Raw genomic sequence first — 16,071 nt, 5'->3', positions numbered from 1 at the left:
GAGTGTTGAAGCGATTCCAGGAGCGGTTGACGTTGGACCACGCAAAGGAGCTGGAAGAAAACCGGGAGCGGAGAACAAAAAGACGGAGGGAAAGGTGAAGCGGATGATTAAAGCAAATCCCAACGTCTCAAGCCGTGATTTGGCTAAAAAGATCGACATGTCGCAGAGCTACGTCCACAATGCAAAGAAGAGAGCTGGACTACATACATACAAGGTACAGAACTTCCCAAACCGCGATGAGCGGCAACAATCGACGGCTAAAACTCGGGCACGGAAGCTCTACGAGAAGATGCTGACAAAATATGGCTGCTGTGTGATGGACGACGAAACGTATATAAAAGCCGATTTGAGGCAAATTCCTCGAGAATGCCTCGAGAAGTTCGATGTGGACGACAAATTTAGGAAGAAGAAAATGTCGAAGTTCGCCTCCAAATATCTCGTTTGGCAGGCCATCTGCTCTTGCGGACCGAGGAGTGATCCTTTCGTGACAAAGGACACAGTAAATGGCGAGATCTACAAATCTGAGTGCCTCGAGAAGCGCCTTTTGCCGTTTTTGCAGCAGCACGACGAAGATTCGCTATTTTGGCCAGATTTGGCATCATGGCACTATTCTAAAAGTGTCCTGGAGTGGTATGAGGCCAATTCTGTCCATTTTGTTCCAAAGGACATGAACCCGCCAAACTGTCCGGAGCTGCGCCCGGTGAAGCAGTACTGGGCAATAATGAAGCGGGAACTTCGGAAGAGCAAGAAGACAGTCAAAGACGAGAAGGACATGTTAAGAAAATGGAAAAAAACTGAGAAACTGGTACCGGATGACACTGTAAAGACTTTGATGGAGGGCATCAAGCGAAAATACGTTCAATTTTACACTCAAGGCTCCATCTATTAACTTTTCTTTTGATTTTTGAAGTAAATATATGTATAAAACTACCCTAAAATTTTGGTTTGATTCTAAGCATTATAAGAAAATTGGCATGACATTTTCGGTGTCGCAATAATTTCGTATTCGCCCTTTACAGCTAATAAATCGCCTGAATAACGCGCGAACACCAAACCTGTTTGGTGTGCATAATTCTCCCTCGGAAACTGATGCTCACGCCCTCGAAGATGCGCAAAGCTCCAAAAACGGAAGCAATAAAATAACAGAAGTCGTCTGTCATCCGGATGGGTTCAAGAATGGGATTAGTCTCTGCATCCACAGGGGCACTCTACGGTAGGACATAACGTTCTTCGCCAACCGTGTCGTGTGTCTGTCGATAAAAGGTGAGTGTTTGTATCTTTCGAGTAGTAATTTATAGCCGATTGATAATTTTCGCAGTCGACGACGATTTCAGTTCACGGTCGGATTTGAATCTATCTTTTATGGAGATTATTCAAGGCGGACGGCACGCGAAACAGCCGAAGCAGCACAATGTGGACGGTTTCTCCGCGGGAGCCTTGACCATGAAAACTTTGGTGCTTCTGCCATGGGGTAGAATTTCATATTTTGATAGCACTTCAGATTGTTCTGTTTGTTGATAAGTTTTCACAGCTGACATCAAAAACTGCACAATATTTCATCAATATGATTGGATACTTGCCAAATGCCGCTCGCACAAATGGTGTTGTTGACTGGGAATTAACATAAATATCTGTTTGCATAAATAGTGGGTGATGGAATGTTTAGAAGATAGCCGATAAACTGTTAAGATGATTCACATTTGTTCCCCATTGTTATGATTTTGAATTTATAATATTATCTCTTTGTAGTCACGAATATTTACGATACAACAAAAATGCGAATTTATATCAAAACATAAACGGAGTTCTATCAAAACATCAAAACATGAATAAATCCAGACATACTTTCCTTAGGTTTTGATAATTCCTAATTTCATCATCATAAGAAGTTAAAGATTGAATCTCCGGCCAAGAAGTAATCTGATCAGGTGAAAGATGCCAAGGAATTCGTCACGCTGAGATTTATGAGAGACAACTTTATCAGTGATGGTAGAATGCTCATTACGACGAGGCAACTTTTGGTTCAACAATTTCACTAGGGCCTCCATTGAATCGGTGAAGTCAACAGCACCAAGCTCGTGTCTACGATTACAAAAATTGCTAGGAATCGACCAAAAAGTGTACCGTTTAAAATCCGCACAAACAAAATTAATTCTCAGCATTCGGGTTTTTATTTGATTACCGTTTTGTCTCAAATTCCGAACACTTAAGCTTTGATAGCCAGTAAACAGTGTCTCATTACTCAAAATGGTACTCTTTCACGAAATTAAATTGATTCTTGGATACAATAGAGCCTTCTTTTTCATTTGACTACAATAAAATTGATTTACAAATACATATTCATGGTGAAAAACTAAACATATGTTTAATTACTTTTGTCTCGAATTCTGAATACTTTTGTCTCAAATTCCGAACAGCAAAAATGCATTTTTTTAAAATCATATCTTTCGAACTACTGGACCGATTCATATGATCGATATATCAAATCAAAGTCAATGAGCTAGTCTTTTTGGAAAAATGTTATAATCGCCAAAATGGATTTTGCTTTCGTAATTATTGATTGTATTTGTTTTTCATAGTTTGTATGGTTTCTGGACCAAGGGCGCTATATTGGTATCAATACCTATAATTGATGATGAAATGAAGTATATAACCAAAATAATGTCAAGGTTTTGATAATTATTTTTTTTTATTGTAGATTCGTACAAATTCTACCACTTAACATGAAAATGACAAACAAAATAGTTGACAAAACTACAAAAAACTGAAAAATTAACGATGCTTGCTTGTTACAGAATTTGCAAACGTAAAATTTAATCATTGGTTTTGACTGTCGTTTTTTTGGGAAATACTCAATATTATATATTATAGGCTGTATCGATACCTGTAAATGATGTTAAAATGAAGGCTAAAAGCCAAAGAATTTCAGGATTTTGATTGTTCAATTATTTATAACATTAAAGTTCAGTAAACTTACATTTGAAAATGAAGTGCACGGAATTTGAATCATGCGTAGAAATTTGATTCATATTCCGAATACTACTTCAATATTAATTTTCATGAAGATTTCTGCATAAAATATCATTTCTTTCACCCAGTTATCGTAGGTTATTACATATTCTAGCATTTAACATGAAAACAGCAATCGAAATAGTTGAGACAACAACAAAAACTAAAAAAAGGAACGATGCTTGTTTTTTTACGGAATTTGCTAACGAAACCATTTTATCATTGGTTTTGACTGTCACTTTTTTGCAAATGTCTAATATTATAAATAATAAGATGTATTGATACCTGTAAATGATGTAAAAATGAAGCCTATACCTCAATGAATGTCTGTGTTTTCATTATTCAATTATTCATGACAGAAAAGTTTAGTAAATTTATATTTAAAAATGATGTGTTCGGAATTTGAGACTGTTCGGAATATGAGACAAAACGGTATCACCGAATTTTTCAGGGATTGAAAAGAAACAATTAAAGTTTGTTTTGGCATCATTAAATTAGGGTCTTTGAGATTAAACACTCACGCAACAAATTATAGTAACTTCTACAAATGTGAACCGAAACGAAAATAAAGCTTATTTTAGGACATTTTCGATGTGACCACCCCTTTCTTCGATAACGCGTTTTAAACGGTGAACAAAATCCTTCATGCACAACTCTAACATTACGACTTCGATGCTGTTGAAAATCCAAGTTATTTCTTCTTTAAGTTCCTTACTAACATAGCAACGGTCGTTCACGTACCCCCAGAGGAAGGAATCGACGACGAGAAATGTTGAAACTTTTACCATAAGAGGACAAAGTTTCATTAAGGCTTCGGTTGCTCGAGTAATACGATTACACTAAAAAACAAGTTCTTGTAAATTTTACATATTGACACTAAAAACCATCCGATCAGACTGAACGAGTAGCCGAATATTATCGTCCCGAAGTAGGGAATGCAGTGTTACCATCGACGGAGCGAAACAAATTTTTGTCCGGAACTATTCGATTTTTTTGCGTGAGCGTTTAATCTGAAGGACCCTGTAAAAAGCAACGTAAACCCAGGGATTTTCGAAAGAATTGAATTTTTTGTATTTCCCTGTATCAATTATAATTCAATACTTATACTCATCCTCTCACATATTCACAAGAAGAACGTTCAGCAAACTTTAAAAGATTCATTCATTCATTCTAAGCCAACGGTGGTCCTACGTCTGCTTCTAGGACATATCAATGATATAGCCCACCTCTAGTTATTTGACGTAGGATTACGTCTTTCGGGAACATATTGGGGTACAAATTTAAAATCGAAAATTGAGCACATCGTGAAAATTGTCCAACCTCAAACGCTTATTGCTCAGTCATTTCATGATGGATTGATGAAATTTCGGTACTTCATAACAATTTTTCATATTGCAGAAAATAATATATGTCATGAAACTAGTGATGTCTTTCATTTGTTCGATTATCGATTAATCGTTGGGGCATTTTTAAATATTCGATTCATTCGAATTGTCGAATTGTCTTTCAATATTCGATTAATCGAACGAATATTTATTTCTTGAAATAATCACGTATCACGTTGTCATTCTGATCGCGTGGTCTATCGGGTTGTCGATGTTAGATGGTTGGATAAAAAAAAATATATAGCCTAATTCTTGGCCTAAAAATGCATTAACCTTAAGAAAGATTCCTTTTTTCATTAATCGTGATAACAGTGACAATTATTCGATGTATTCATATTTTGATTTCAAATTATTCGATACAAAATTAATCGATCAAAACTTCAGATATTCGATTATTTGAATTAATCGAACGATTAACCGACGTCTCTACATGAAACTAACTATTGAACAATTGAAAAATCTCAATCCCTATCCTAATGGAAATACCCACTTCTGATTGGTCGAATTGACGACACACGCGGCGGGTCCCTAACAGAGACATCAAAACCAAGCTGCCTGGGGGAAATCGGTATTGCAAATATATGCAAGTAAGGTGAGTGATACGATTAATTCTAGCAAATGAAATTTAAATTTGAAACTTTAATGTTGGTTGCTTCGTGAAACTCATGTCAATGAATTGTTATTAGTCCAATTAAAATCCGCATTGGGTTGAATAAACACACAGAAAGTAAAAATTATAAAATAAATTTACCTATTCCATTTAAAATATGTTTTCTCTATATTAAAGTAACATATTTTTACTGATGAGAAAAATTGATGATTGTGTTCGGTATTGGTAATTATCTTATATAACATTGGCGAGTTTTTTTTTTCTTTACTTCATCCATACATAACCCAGGAGGCATCTCGTCTAGGATCATAGAGGGCGGTTTTCAACATATCTTGTTTCACTTTGATATCTTTTACTGATACGCACCATTCAACGACTGTTTACCATCCTTCTGTCATCAGCACTCGGTAAACACTGGCGGAGTGAACAAACAATTCCCGACAACCAAACAAAACGGCCCTTTTCAGGGCCACCAAATTATTATCAAAGAGTTTAACGATGTAATTCTTCAAACATATCCAAAATCAACAGGTAGCCTTACGGAATCCTACGTCAACTATGCGGTCGTGTCCCCCTCCTGTGACTTTTTTTCCTTTCCTCTGAAATTAGGAAAATCGATTTTTTTTCTTGATGCCAAATAACATAAGAATGCATAAAACGTCGAAATCTAGTAAATCTAGTCTCATCTGGAAAAAATTTTGGCCAACATCGACCTTCTGGGGCTTAGCTTGAGTTTCAATGAAGGTATGGTAAAAAAATATTAAATTTAACACGTTGAACCCCGAATTTTTCTTGCTGTGCTTTCCATTCAGTCCGCATCAAGAGCTTTTGCACAATATCATTGTCGGTCCCAGCTCTCAAAGATACTTATTGTAGATATAGAAAATAGTCAGAAATTCTACTAGAAAGTATACGTTTGGTAAAACAACCGAAAACAAACAGTAGAGGAACTGGTACAAATTCGGTACCCCATTTTGTTTTTTGGACTTAGCTCTTGGCCAATGCTCGGAATTTCTTCATATTACGTCAGCTTATGAAGGGAACTATTGCGGACATTTCCCCGCAAACAGATTTCAAAAATCTTGATTTGGCTCGGAGCTTTGAGCATAGAAGTGAACCAACTCAAATTCGAGTACCCGAGATGTCTGGGTATGAATTTGGCACTCAATTTTTTAATTTTTTTCGAATTAAAAGAATCGTCTTGGAATCACTGAAAAATGTATTTTTTGACATTTTCATACAAAATAGAAATGAAGTACACTATCGTACGTAAATTAATTCAACTTTGACGAAAAAGCTGCCATACAAATGAAAGACAAATTTCTGCATGACTCGAAAACTAATCAAGATAATGCCAAATTTGGCATGCGAAGGTTTTAGGGGACACAAAACATTTCTGTGGCGAATAGACACTCCTCCCGTCTCATTGAGGGGGAAGCGTACATTTCCGCATAATTCAAGAACTAATCAAGCTAACGGAAATAAATTTGGCATGTGGCGTTTTTTTTGGGAAGAAAAATTTCTAAGGTGGCTCGACACTCCTCCCCCTCTCTTAGGGTGGGCTGTCATACAAATTTCTGCAAAACTTGAAAACTAAACAAGCAAATGGAGTCAAATTTGGCATGTGAATATTGTAGGGGGCACGAAACGGGTCTCCGCAGCCACATTGGTTGCGCGTTCGCTTAGTAAGCGATCGATCGTGAGTTGAAAACTCAGGACCCTCATTGACCATCTTTGTGTTTTTACAGAATAACTACGTCCACGCAACAATCATCAGCGATGGAGATCGATCCACGGTCGAAATAAGATCGATTCATCCATACAACTGCTCTGCTCTGCAAGACACATCGGGCTGCTGTTCTTATAAATAACTCAACAATGATCAATCAACTGTCTCCGCTGTCCGGTATAACTGGATAATGAAAGAACAGAAGGAAAAACTCTTACGCCTAAACGGCTACTGTGTAAATGTGTACCATATGCGATGGTATAGAAGGGAATACTCTAACGCCGAAAAATGGCAACTGTGTAATGTGCTAATTATAGATATGATAAACATGTGACATTTTTTTTTTTTTTTTATTTAAATCGTTTATTTTTACAGGATCAGTTACATAGGTTTAAAGGAGCCGAACTCCTTACTGTATTGTTACTAGTATATATATACATTTTTCCTTAATTCTAATGTTAATAATATAGGAAACCGATTACTCGCGGTCGACTCGAGTTTAGAAGGGTGACATATTTTCTTCAGGAAAAGGAGGGGATATGAGGATATGTTGACAATGATCACACTCACACTCTCAATCACACTCATTACACTCAATTCTTAAACCTATCTTATATCTAATATGTATTTACATTTCATCTTATTCTTAAGAAGGGATCCGATCTCTCACAAAGGAAAAGGAAAAGGAAAAACTAAGGGTATAAGGACAATCACACACGAAGATCGATAGCTTTAAGGAATGCATATATTTGGGACATGTAATCAAGGTCTAACCGAGCCAACACGTCTCTCACCGGCACCATGGGCTGCCTTCCTCGGGCCCGAAGGGTGTCTTCTAAATTCAATCTGACGACAAGATACAGCTCGCACGACCAAACAACGTGCTCGATGTCGTGGTAACCTTGGCCCCAAACACAAAGATTGTTGTCGGCAAGATTAATACGAAAGAGTAGCGCGTCTAACGAACAGTGATTGGACATGAGTCGGGAGAAGGTGCGAATGAAGTCGCGACTCAAGTCCAGACTTTTGAACCATGGTTTGAGGCTAACCTTAGGGAAAATCGAGTGGAGCCACCGGCCCAATTCATCTTCGTTCCATTTGCGTTGCCAGTTAACTATGGTATTTTTGCGGACTAAAGAATAAAATTCATTGAAGGCGATTTGACGCTGATAAATATCGCCTTCAATTGCACCTACCTTTGCTAATGAGTCAGCCCTCTCATTACCCGGAATTGAGCAATGTGAAGGGACCCAGACAAAGGTAATGACATAACAGCGTCTGGATAAAGCACTCAAAATTTCTCGTATTCTCTCAAGGAAGTACGGCGAGGGCTTTTCCGGCCTCACCGAACGGATAGCTTCGACAGAGCTAAGACTATCCGTTACAATATAATAGTGTTCAACAGGTCGTGAGGCGACGCTGTCCAGCGCCCAGTGTATCGCTGTCAATTCAGCAATATACACTGAGCAAGGATTCTGAAGACTGTGTGAGGTGCTAAAATATTCGTTGAACACTCCAAATCCTGTGGACTCATTCATAGAGGACCCATCAGTAAAGTACATATTATCACAATTGATATCCCCATACTTTGCATCGAAGATCGTTGGAACGATCCTCGATCGAAGATAATCTGATGTTCCATGGATATCCTGCTTCATGGACAGATCAAAATGCACAGAGGAATTGATGTAGTCAGGAAAACAAACACGGTTGGGAATATACGAAGAAGGATTAACCTGCATGGAGACGAATTCATGATATGAGCTCATGAATCCAGAATGAAAATTTAGCTCGATCAGCTGCTCAAAATTTCCGATCACCAATGGGTTCATAACCTTACACCGGATGAGGAACCGAAGAGATAATAAATTGAAGCGATCTTTTAGTGGGAGTAGGCCTGCCAAAACCTCAAGACTCATGGTATGCGTTGAGGGCATACATCCCAACGCGATACGGAGACACAGATACTGAATTCGCTCGAGTTTAATGAGGTGTGTTTTGGCAGCTGATTGAAAACAGAAACTGCCATACTCCATCACTGAGAGAATAGTTGTTCGATACAACATTATAAGATCTTCGGGATGGGCTCCCCACCAGGTGCCGGTAATTGTACGGAGAAAGTTTATTGTTTGTTGACATTTTTTACTCAGATACCTAATATGGGCCCCCCAAGTACATTTGGAGTCGAACCAGACCCCAAGATACTTGAATGACATAGCATGAGTGATCGGTTTACCCAAAAGTTGAAGCTTTGGTTTTGCTGGTCTATGCTTCCTAGAAAAAACCACCATCTCTGTTTTCTCCGTGGAGAATTCGATCCCTAGCCCAATGGCCCAGGTTGAAAAATTGTTCAATGTATCTTGTAAGGGTTCTTGCAGGTCGGATTCGTTTGATCCTACGACGGACACCACTCCATCATCTGCAAGTTGTATTAGGCTGCAATTTTGTGTAAGGCAATTGTCAATGTCGCTTGCGTAGAAGTTGTACAAAAGGGGGCTTAAACATGAGCCCTGGGGGAGGCCCATGTAAGAGACCCGACTTACTGCCGAATCTCCGTGAGAAAAGTTCAAATGTTTCTCACAAAGCAAGTTATATAACATATTATTCAATAGAGGCGGCAGACCCCGAGACTGTAATTTGTCTGACAAAACCTCTATTGAAACAGAATCAAAGGCCCCCTTTATGTCCAAGAATACTGAAGCCATTTGTTTTTTTTTCGGCGTAAGCCATTTGAATTTCTGAAGAAAGCAACGCAAGACAATCATTCGTCCCCTTGCCCCTGCGGAACCCATATTGTGTATCTGAGAGTAAGCCATTCGTTTCAACCCAACGATCAAGGCGAAACAAGATCATTTTCTCCAACAATTTCCGTATACAAGACAGCATTGCTATTGGGCGGTACGAATTGAAGTCGGACGCGGGTTTTCCGGGTTTTTGAATAGCTATAACTCGTACTTGTCTCCAATCATCTGGAACAATATTATGCTCCAGAAACCGATTGAATAAATTCAACAAGCGATGTTTCGCCACATCAGGGAGGTTTTTCAGCAAGTTGAACTTAATTCTATCCGATCCCGGAGCAGAATTGTTACATGAAAGCCGAGCAAGAGAGAATTCTACCATCGAAAACTAGGAATCAAGATCGCACCTATCCTGTGGTATATCTCGAACAATTTTATGCACAGGAGCGGAATCGGGACAAACCTTTCGTGCAAAATTAAAAATCCATCGATGTGAATATTCCTCGCTTTCATTGGATGAAGAGCGATTTCTCATGTTTCGAGCCACTTTCCATAATTTTTTCATTGACGTTTCTCGTGATAAACCTCCCACGAAATTTCGCCAATAAGCACGTTTTTTCCCTTTGATCAAGTTTTTAAATTGATTTTCAAGGTTCAAATACGTTTGAAAATTCTCAATGGTTCCACGTTTCCGAAAAGCTTTAAATGCATTCGATTTATCTCCATAAAGCTTGGAACACTGACTATCCCACCATGGATTGGGAGGCCTTCGACGAATAGTGGAACCTGGGATGGGTTTCGTTTGAGCGCGAACCGCGCTGTCATAGATCAAACGAGAAATGAAGTTATACTCCTCCAATGGAGGCAAACCATCTCTGGAATTGATGGCTAGAGCAATCGCGTCCGCATATTTTTTCCAGTCAATGTGTCTTGTTAGGTCATATGCCATGTTTATTGATTCAGAAGAATTCAACCCATTGGTGATAGAAATTTTGATTGGCAAGTGGTCACTACCGTTGGGGTCCTGGATTACATTCCACTCGCAATCTAACGATAGTGAATTCGAGCAAAGCGAGAGGTCAAGAGCACTTGGGTTAGCAGGAGGTTTAGGTACACGTGTTGTTCCCCAGTGTTCAAAACGGTCATATTGAAGCTGTTACAAAGGTCATATATCAACGATGAACGATTGTCGTCGTACTGTTCCCCCCAGGCAGTTCCGTGAGAGTTGAAGTCTCCTAAGATCAATCGTGGCTCAGGAAGGAGTGAGCACATGTCAACAAGTTGCTTGCGGCTAACCGCAGCTCTCGGAGGCCAATACAAGCTGACTATACAGAGGTCTTTGCCTCTGATGTTTGCATGACAAGTAACAGCTTCGATCCCTCCAATAGGTGGAAGGTCAATTCTAAAAAATGAATGACACTTATTGATCCCCCATAGTACCCCTCCGTATCTGTCATCGCGGTCCAAGCGTATTATATTAAAATCGTGGAAAGAGAGATCATTTTGAGAAGAGAGCCAGGTTTCGGACAGAGCAAAAACATCACAATTGAGTTTATGAATTAGAAATTTGAATGTATCCAATTTAGGGATAAGACTACGACAATTCCACTGTAAAACAGTGATATCTCCGACCTCTCTATTTAAATTAGACATCAAGAGAGATAATCATTGCAAGGAGGGGCCATGTTTGCATCAATTGCTGCAAAATTGTCTTTAATACTGGAAGTATTGCGGTGACAATGGTTCTGATGGAGTCGGAAACATTAAAACACGTGAAGATTTGATCCACAAGGTCAGATAACTTTATAAATCCCGATTGGGAAGTTGAACTTGACGGAAAAACAGGGACATTGGGGGTTTTTGATGTTCCCTCGAGTGCTGGGTCGTTCGAAGGTGAATCATTCCCACGGAAGCCAGGAGGAACCTGATTTTGCTTGTCCGCTGCACTCGTTTTTTTAGGCAAACTAACAGGGGGTATCACCGGAGGGACTTGTCCTAGAACTTTGGGAGTGGTCACATTTTTGCGCCGGGGATTATCTTGAGAAATAAACGGCGTGCCCCCGTTAGCTGTATCCGCTTCCATTTCGTCAACTGGCAACGTAGCGAAGACATTGTGTGTATTGATTGGTTGTTGTTCTTGAGCCAGTGGAGAAGCGCCCTTCAAAATTTCTGCGAAAGTGCGTTTAGAGCGTTCCCTCAAAGAGCGCTTCTGTTTCTCCCAGCGAGTCTTGCATGTTTCACAAGCTGAGAGCACGTGTGGGGTTCCCCGCAATATGGACACTTATGCTCAGTCGCACTGCAGGATTTCCCCTCATGTTGTTCTCCGCAAGTGGCACATCGTTCTTTATTGGCACAATAAGCAGCCGTGTGACCAACTGACTTGCACTTTAGACAAGTCATTGGCTTTGGAATAAAAAGTCGCACGGCTAACCTCAATTTATCTACCATCACGTAGTCAGGAAGAGCTGAACCAGCGAAGGAGACTCGAAACGAGTTGGACGGCGTAGATTTAGATTCATTCCCTTCATGGGAGACTGTTCCGAGCTGGCGGCAACCCAAGATCTTAACAGTCGTCGAGGGCAGTTTTTTTAAAACGGCCAGTACCTTCACTCGTAATGTATTCGCACGTCAAGCCCGTTTCGGTTATCACACCCTCAATTTCGACTATGTGAGAGGGAATGTAAAGCCGATACTCAATTGTAAAATGCTGATCGACAACAATCTTGTTTGCGTCTTTCCGGTCAGTAACGACAACTCGCAATTTGTTTGGTCTAACCTTCGAAATTTCCGAAACAGAGGTATACCTTGCCAGATCTTTCGCGATCTACATGACTCTCAACGCTTTTCCATTAGGCTTAGGCCTGAAGAAAACAACCCAGGGACCAATTCCGGGCGCATCTTCTGGATAGACCTTCACACGCGGGGTGGGAATAACAGGGGAGGAAGGCGAGGACGGGGATTGAGAGGGATCGGGGACAGTAGGGTGGGAAGGTGAAGGTTGAGAAGGAGCGAGGAGAACAGAGTGAGAAGACGAGGTTGAAGGTAAAGTGGGATCGTTAAGGGCAGATGGGAGATTTGCTAGTTTTTTGGAGGGAGGCTTGGTAGTGTTAGCTGACTCGTCCCCAGAAGAAGTATCTTCCGTATTTGGTACGCGTTTGAGTGACTTTTTTTTATCACTTAGGAGGGAACTAGAGTCAGAGACCTCCATATCCGAAGGTCCCCCACTCTCTGCCATTTTAAAATTTGCACTTATATTCTAAGTATTTTTTGTTTTTTTAAACAATATTTCTCAATAAAATAATTCACAAAAACAAAAAAAAAACTTATAATTAATAAATATTTTCTCTGAGTATATTTAATCTTATTCACCTATGAACGCACTCCAGTGCAGATGAACGGGAGCGCGCTGAAAGCTCGTTGGTGGTGAGAATGTGCTTACGACACCACTACACACAGTCGTCGGTAAAAGCTTACCCGCACTGGTACTGTTGGCACGATGATTCGGCGAAAACTCCAATGTCGGCGAAGCAGCGACAAAATAAAAACCAATCCTTGGTTTTCCGATGATAAAAGCCTCTATCCGCTTTCATTCAGGGTACTCCACTCACTATCCAGATAGCGAAATGAACTCTTCAGCGGCAATAAAAAACAACAATCACGCGGTAACCGATAACGAAACTTAGACGCGACTTTCCTTCGTCTGGTTACTTCGGGCAATCGGCGAAGAATGTGAAACATGTGACATGTACACGATTAAAATTCGGCTCTGTTGCAGCTAAAATGCTAATGAGCCTAAAATAAACAAAAGGGATAAGAAAAACGTTTCTATGATGAATAGACACTCATCCGCCCTTTCTAAGGGGAGAAGAGGGGAGGGGTCTGTCTTTATTCTATCATATTTTCTTTATCAAACATTTATTCCATGTAAAGGAGAAACATGTTATTTGCAAGTGGTTGAAAAATCTTGAACAAGAATTGTGTCTGAAAATAAACTGATATTATAATGATGAGTTTTGGTAGAAGTACTAGGATTTTTTTAGTAAAAGGTAAATTCAGCTGGGTCGATTAGAAGATCAATCAATGAACAGTTCTGCGATTGGACCCATGAACTTGCGCTTAGTAAGAAAACGTGAATGTTTGAAGGTATTGATAACAAAAAACACATTTTGGGTGGGACGAAGTTTGCCGGGTCAGCTAGTAATAAATAAATGAATGGGCTCCCGATCACCACTTAACGAATTTCGCAAATTTTGCGGGGATCTGGACACTCATGTTTGCGGTGATTTTTCACGTCATAGCTAGAACCTCCTTGCCAGAGACCTTAATTTTTTAGCAAAGAGTTTTGGAGCAAGATATAACGTTTTCAACTGGCGAACCAACTTATTGGCTAATGTTTACTGCTGAAATATTAATTGGATTATTGTTTACGTCAATAAAACTAATGTGCGTTTAAACAAATTCTTCCCATTAAAACCATAACAAATAAACACTTGAATTTGAAGCAATACTGTAATGAACTATGATTTGGAGAGGCCAACAAATGCAGCTGATTTAAACTAATGTCCAATATTACACCATTCGATATCAGAAATAATACACAAATGGCCGAGTAAACAAGATATGATCACGAGAAGTAGGAAAAAATTGTAATAAAAAAAAAAGAGTTCAACAAATACACTTCGGCATTCGGCATTTCGGTTTTACGGGATATGGGATATCCATATGTAAATTTCACTTGAGTGCACACCATGTCTGCCGATTTCAATCCACACACGTCAAAGCAGTGCGGAGTTACCGGAACCCACATCAAAGCGATCAGTGAAGCTATATTTCCATGTAAAATGAATTCCCGAATCCACATTGGTCGAAAGCTCCCACGCTTCGCCTGTACCTTTCTATCAAATCAATAATTATCAGAGCGTCCCGATGAGCGCTTATCGTATTGTTCCAAATTTTAGCACTCAGGTGTTATCTACTCCACGAATGCATACATACATGCACACACACACACATACGTCCAACATCCGACGCCGAATGTCAATCAAGCGGCTCCGTTAAACTTTGATTTCTCTATTCACTAATATTCCACTTTTTCTCTCCTGCCTACCAAAAAGCTCACATTTATAATAGCCCATTCCTGTGCGGAATGGCCGTTTCCCCGGGGACGCCTCCTCCGCGCATTCGGCCCGGCCAACCGGCCGGTAGTGGTGCTACTTTAATTTCGGTCATATTTTATGGAAATTAATACCGTACTTCCTCTCCGGCGGCAGCCTTGGCAACGGATTCCAGACGGGAATGAATGCAATCTCTCTGGATTGAGCTGTTCGAAACTTCGACCGGTCCGGTCGTCACTTTGAGATTTTGGGGATAGGTGATCGAAGGGAAAATTTTACTGCTGTCGTTTTTATTGGATCTATGTGTGGATTATACGATTGGGATGATGCTCTTTCTCGATGGGCAATGTAAATAAAGCATAAATTATGCCGATCCGATGGGATGGAGGATAAGAGTGAATTAAGAAATTGTGTTCGGTGTAGTAACAGCCTGTTTATGGGCGGTTTATTGGGGCTGGGCAGCGGTAAAAGAAAAAAAAACTGGAGTTTTGATGAATTTTCAATGCATCTGTTAACACGATGTATACGAAACGAATACGTGATTCGTCGGAAGGGTTGTAGATTAATTTGTGGAGAATTTGAAACGTGAATGGAAACTGTAACGCTGTAAAGAGGTTTCTAATGGACCCTTGTGCCTCGGTTTATCGTTGTAAAACTAGAATTTGGAGAATCAATGCAGATTGCTTTTGACGTGGTTCTACTGTATTCTATTCATTTATCATAATAAAAATACAAAAAGTATATCTTCAATCATTCATCATGTATTGGTTCCTTCTCTTACTGAAAATAGCTTTACAATCGTTTTTTTATGATTCAGCTTTCTACAGCCGCCTTCCTGCCAATTTTACAATAACTGCAGCGGAATATGATTCTGATAGACGATAAAATTAGAAATACAAAGCGCGACATTTGAATTTTAAGCGATTTTTGAAACACTGTGAGTTTGTGGTAAACTAACGCCTGATGATCAATTTTGAAGCCCAGTTTTGGATATCCCAGGTACATATTTTTAACTTCAATTGTGTACGTGTAGTGAACAAAAATAATATATTTCTTTCTCAATGCTACTCCAGATTTGGGTAATATATTCCCAAACCAAGTCAAGTCAACATAAAATATCCTACTTATATGTCATAGAGAACAAATGAGTTGGGTTTGAATATGTTTTCTGAAGCCTAAAGAAGCTTGTGACTCAAGATACAATGAAAAAAAACATAAGTGATGGAAAAATACAAATTAGAAAAATCTCCGGTGTGCGCTACTTCAAAGTCAAAAACTGGTTGATAATACTTAAATTTCCTCGTCGAATGCAACCAGTTATATCTAAATAAGTTTACTTTTTATATATGACTGTTTAAGAATTGGTCACATTCTACCAGTCTCATTCGTTTCCTATCCTCTGTTTGTAAGGTATGTAACAGCAAATCTTAGTGAAACAAAAATTTGCAGTAAAAATTTGTTTTAATATTTATTTTCATATCAA

The sequence above is a fragment of the Toxorhynchites rutilus genome, chromosome 1 (genome assembly GCF_029784135.1).
Source record: "Toxorhynchites rutilus septentrionalis strain SRP chromosome 1, ASM2978413v1, whole genome shotgun sequence".
Lineage (NCBI taxonomy): Eukaryota > Metazoa > Arthropoda > Insecta > Diptera > Culicidae > Toxorhynchites > Toxorhynchites rutilus.
This window is presented reverse-complemented; position numbering follows the sequence as displayed.